Source organism: Glycine soja, chromosome 20, assembly GCF_004193775.1.
Source record: "Glycine soja cultivar W05 chromosome 20, ASM419377v2, whole genome shotgun sequence".
NCBI lineage: Eukaryota > Viridiplantae > Streptophyta > Magnoliopsida > Fabales > Fabaceae > Glycine > Glycine soja.
In genome coordinates, this window is record NC_041021.1 from 33,805,169 (window position 1) to 33,811,168 (window position 6,000).

Below are 6,000 nucleotides of genomic sequence, written 5' to 3' on the forward strand. Positions count from 1 at the left end.
ATATTAAATATACATAGTATTGAATGCAAGATTGTTTATAAATTTCAAAAATTTCAGTCAAAACTATTTATTATATACAACCTTGAATGACTTACCAAACTAGTGCAAGTTACTTTCTATTGATTCAATAGGACTTTGAACATGACTGAATTAGGATTTTGCTGATACATCAAACATCATTTTGGAAAAGCTCGTGGTTGCGAGTTGCTTTTGAAGATAGTCAGCAAGAAAATTGATTATCCATAATAGGTCATAGTTAATTGATGATTGTTTGTTAGTCCATAAAAATCTCTGGTTGAGTCTAGCCAACCACTATAGTTGGGCTTTGAAGATTTTTGTTGTATTTAACAGAATGTACGTTGTCATCTTTGTCTAGAAGATGTCAAGTATCATCTAAGTCATCTTTTCATCTGACAACAAAACTCCTACTAACCTCACCATAACACTAAATATAAAATAAACTAATTTAAACAATACTGATAAGTGATATAAATCATGAATATTTGAGAATAGTGTTTAAATTGTAACCTAATCCTTAATGTGTATGTGTTGAACATGTTAGTTTCTTTTTTGTTAATTTTCATCATTAATTTAGCCATGTCTTTCCAGCACTTCTGATCCTCATCCATCATTCCTAAATTTCAGCATAAACAGAGAATATACACATAGAATGGTCAAGCATAAATAAAGATGAAAATTCTCAAGCAATGCATAACATAAAGTGTGAAACAGTTATGCACACAAAATATGTTGTTGTCTCAAACTGTTATCACACCAATGCATAATATAAGGATACACACATAAAATGTTATGTTTTTCATTACAACATATTCTTGACATTGCTTTTAGGTACACACATTGCACCCACCTATTGTTCTTAGACGAAAAATTAAAATGTTTAGGTTGAAAGTATCAGTTTTTTGTTTCACATTCACAAAAATCCTGAACTAATATACTGATGTTGCTATTTTTTTTAACAACTTAATGAACAAACAAATGTGGTATCAATTGAATAATGTCTAAAATCTAGAGAATTTTGGAATATCGTTTGCATGTAGTGATCCTGTAGTAAAGTTTGAATTAAAAGACACAAATTGCATATATCCATTTTTGTTATCGAAAAATGACAGGTATAGATTCAAAGTATCAATTTTGTGTTTCAAATTAAAAGCCCTAACATAATGTTGGCTCTGCGATATTATAAAATTTATCTAAATCCTCATCACATTCAACATGTTTGGTTACCTACGTTTAGGTTTTGTCACAGAGGATAAAATTTATAAACATACAGTAGAGTAGTATGGAGATGCTTACCAGGTGGAATGGACTGTGGCAGAGTGCTACTGTGATTGGGCGTTAGATGACTTGAGCTTGCTCTAGCAATGTGCTTTTCTTCAATGTTAGATACAATTTGGTCTTGCACCATGCTGCCTCTATTTTCATATTTTCACGAAGCAATGTCAGTGAGGCAAGTGACATGAAGGGACGTTAGTACTGGTTAGTGGTGCAGTCAATTGAATAAGAAGTTGAAATGTTCAAGTGGATCAACGGGCTACAATTCCACAATAACTAAGGCCCAAGTGATAGATGGATCCCATGTGTTAAATATTAGGCCTTTTCTGTTTCCACCGTGTATATTTCTTCTACATCCAATACTTATATGAATTTTCTAAAATTACCCTTGCTAATAAACGAATTCGTGACAAAATAGTTGCATTCTTTTCTTCTACATCTGATTTGTTATCATATTTATAAAATCAAATTCTATTCATCTGATTGCCCATGGAGAGCAAGTATATGTCCGAATCAAATAAAAATGCTCTTGAAAAATATGGTCTGACAGTGATGGCCTTAATTATGTTGAAGAACTAATTTGAAGGTTAAGGAGGCTGAAGGAGAATATGGGGTTTGCAGACCTCAGTGAAGCCAACTACCATAATACATGTATTAGCATGTGTGCAAAACCAACAAAGCCTTCACTTTTCGCATAGTTTAAGTTCCTTGTTCAAGCTGATCCACTGGGAGGGAGGGGGTTACCGGATATTAGTTAGATGAAAATTGGTTAGTTAGGTTGTTAGGCTTGTTAGTGGTCAAATACCTCTCTAATAAGCTCTTTAAATAGAACTCAAACCCTCTCTTACCATAAACTACTTTTATGATGTGTGGCCACATCAAATGATTGTCACTTGCATCACCCATCAAGATTCTGATAGTGTCTAAACTAAAATTTACAAAAAGACTATGTGCCTCAATTTTTAACATTCAAACGAAATTTATAAAACGTAATAAACCTAGATGGAAAACTTGATGTTTCTACTCAATTTTTAACATTCAATCAATTTTCAACCAAAAATGTTTCTACTTTCTACAGGTATTAAATAATATAGTATAATACTAAATACAATGTTTCTACTTGTGAAACAAAAAGAGGGAGTTCTCTCAAACAAAATAAACAAAGAGAGGGAGAGAGAGTTACCTAAGGAAATGAGAGGGGGCGAATGAATTGAAAATAGGAAGTAGAGAAGTAGTAAAGTGCGGAGGAGAGCGGCAACGAGGGAAGTAAACAACGACTTTTCTTGTGGCTACCTTATGCATTGCGATGGATGGGAGAGAAAGAGAGAGATAGCAAGAAAACACAAGGAGGGAATGATTCTGACACAACTGAAAAATGAGAGTGAAACTGAGTAGCGATATTTAGAACAACTTTAGTGGTAGATCCCAAATTGGTATCTTAGACCACTTTTTGGTAGACCCCACAAGGTCAAGTAGGATTGAAGATCTCTTAAGATTTCTCCCATTTTGTCTTTAGTGATAGATTTCATTTTGAGATCTTAGACAATTTTTATATGTCCCACATGGACCCCACTGTTAAATATTTTCCTTTTTTCCTCCCCCACCCCAACGTTCAGCTTTTCTTTTTCTTCTCCCAACGTACACTTCCTTCTTTTTCTTTTTCTTTTTCTTTCTTTTTCTTCTCCTCCCTTTATCCTAACCTTTCTTCTTCTCCTCCCTTCCATGTTCTTCTTCCTTCTCCTTCCTCCCTCCCCCTCCTCTCCACTTCACGCTACCCCCTTCTTTCTCATACATTGTTTCTTTCTTTCTTCTTATTTCTTTTTAATTCTTCTTCTTTCTTCTTCCTCTATCACAACCTTCTTCTTCTTCATGACCCTCCATCATGGTCACGCCTGTGACCCTCTTCTTCCTTCCCCTCAACCGCGGTCGTGGCCTATTTCCCTTACCCTCCACCGCGGACGCGATCTCCCCCCCCCTTCCCCATCTGCCACGACCCCCTCCCCCTACACCGGCATGTGTATCTTTTTATGGTCTATTGTTGCTACTGGTTTCTTCTTCTTCTTCTTCATTTCATCTCCTCTTCTGTTGGTCTCTCCTGCGTTTTGTTGTTGCTGGTAGGGAGAGAGAGTAAAAAAAAATGTTTTTTAACACTGTGCAGATCTTAAAGGTTCTTGTACAAGAACTCATTCTCCATGCTGAAGATCTGCCTAACTCCTTTATTGGGAGATCTAGTGAAAACCAGATCTTGAGCTCAAGATCCTTTCTCCAGCTCTGACACTAAAGTTGCTCTTAGAACACAACCATGTCCGAATATGTCATGTGTCTCTACCCCCGCAATTGTTTTCCTTCTCTCATGTCTTTGAAGTTCTAAGTACGTTGATTGTTTTTTAAATTATCATTATTAAAAAAAAATTAGTTTAAAAACTATATTTTAGTTATTTGCTTATTTATTATGGTCTTGAAAATTTTCACCTAGCCCATCACGGGTTAGTAGGTTAAATGGGTTGGTCCACCTAAAATTAAAAATTTTTAAAAAATCAAGGAATAATCAAATTTTTAGAAAAAAAAATTGAATATTTAGCATAAATTTGAACTATCAATGAGTATTACTTTTAAATTTCATGAGTTAAAAAATAGAAAATAATAGTTAAATCCCCTACTTGAGATTCACACCTACAAACAACACGACATATCGACAAGCTAGAAAATATCTTTCAAGGATGGAATGCAAGCCAAATATCTAGGGTAATTTGGTAATCATATAAATATATTAGCAGAAATTTAGAAAAATGACAAAAGCTTTTCATCTTTACATAATAGTCTAGGTGGGTTAGGTTAGTTGTAATTTGTAGGTGGGTCAGCTCAACCCACGACGAGTTCAACCTGGGTGGGTCAAGCCGCAAGTGGGTCGGGTTCAATGTATTACCTAATCGCAAATTTGGTTTTTTAGCCCGACCCGAACCTATGGTGGGATGGGTTGGTCGGTGAGTTCCGACCATTTTTACGACTCTACCCGCAAGTACAGGTTTCTTTGTCATACCTAGTCCAAATAATATTGTATAAGAAAATAATGTTTCCTCAAATATGATAGATTTGTTAACTTCTTTTGATATTATCTTCAATCTTTATATTAGCATCAAAGTAGAAGTATATGTTGTGTGTTCGAGTCCTTGTAATTCTTCATGTTTTGATCTTTCCTTAAATGCATAAAGAGCTTGACATAAAATTTGATGCAATCCTACCCCCCAATGGTATTGGATAGAAGCCTCCAAGAAGATTGGGCCAGAGATGCAAGAGAAGGCCCAAGGGTTCTCATGAGCCTTAGGGTAGATTTAGGGTCCATGGGCTAAGTATGAGTCCACTTATCTTTGCACATATTAGAATAAGGTTTCATTATTTTTGGGCCTTATATTTAGGGCTCCATAATGTAGGTAGGGTACTCTAGAAACGTAGGATTTTTCAGCCCTTGTATTTTAAGGCACCTAGATTAGTTTTTTGCATTAGGGGTAGTTTTGTAATTTCACATGCATTAAGTGAATATTTGATGTGTGTGTTGGGAAATAAATTTAATTGAATTGGGAGAAGCCCAATCCAATTAAATTTTAGAGGGGGAGGTGAGCATTTTCTTGCTACACCCTATTATCACATCATATAGTCACACTTTGTGCGTGTCTTTCATGCTTTACATGCCTCGTGACACCTAAGCACACTTAGTAGAGAATCTTGGACTTGATCTTGGATTAGTGGGCTGAACCATAGCTGAAATTCACTAATCATAATTAGTGAAATTTTGGCTCCAAAATTTGGCTCCACAAATTCAATTTCAAATTCAAGTGAAATTTGAATAGAAATTCAAATTTCCCTCCAATTTTGTGTGACACTTAGGCTATAAATAGAGGCCATGTGTGTGAATTTTTTTCAACTTTGATCATTTGAGAATTACACTTCAAAGTTCAAACCTCATTTGAGGCACAAAATTTCGTGCTCCTTCTCTCCTTCTCCCTCCACTTATCTTCTCCTACCTTCAAGCTCTTATCCATGGCTTCTTATGGTGGTGAGCTTCTTCTTAACTCATCTTCTTCTTGAAGTGGCGTCTCCAATCATCTTTCTTCCTTCTCCATTCCACTACCATTCATCTTCAAGAAGAAAATGACTCCATTGATGAAGAATATTCAATGCCTATAAGCTCCACATGGAGCTACATCAAAATTGCTTTTGATGTTTATACTTTACAAAATGAGAAAGAACGAGTAGGCATCCTTTCTTTCCTTAAAAGTAATGACATTCTTTGATGGCATGTATTGATTTTTCTGCTTTCTCCATGTAGGATCTCAACTTGTAGCTTGCTTTTGTTAATTGGCTATACTTAGAGAAAACAATTCATTAAAAACTTGAAATTCAAACGTTAGAGCATATTCTAAAGGTAAAAGGAATATTAGATATAAAAGCACATATAACCTTAGAAGTCGAACACAATGAATGAAGAACTCATCACATGTTTGTTTTGGATGAACCTATTAAACCAAAAACCGCAAAAATCATAAACCTAAAAAGCCACATACTTTTTGCAATTTGATTTGATTTTTAGATCTTGCTATAAAAATCGAACCAAATTGCATAATATAAATTTTTTTGTGAGTGGCGAAAAACAAGAGAGAGAAAAAATAAGAAAGCAAAAAACTAACTATAGACTCTAATAAATCACTC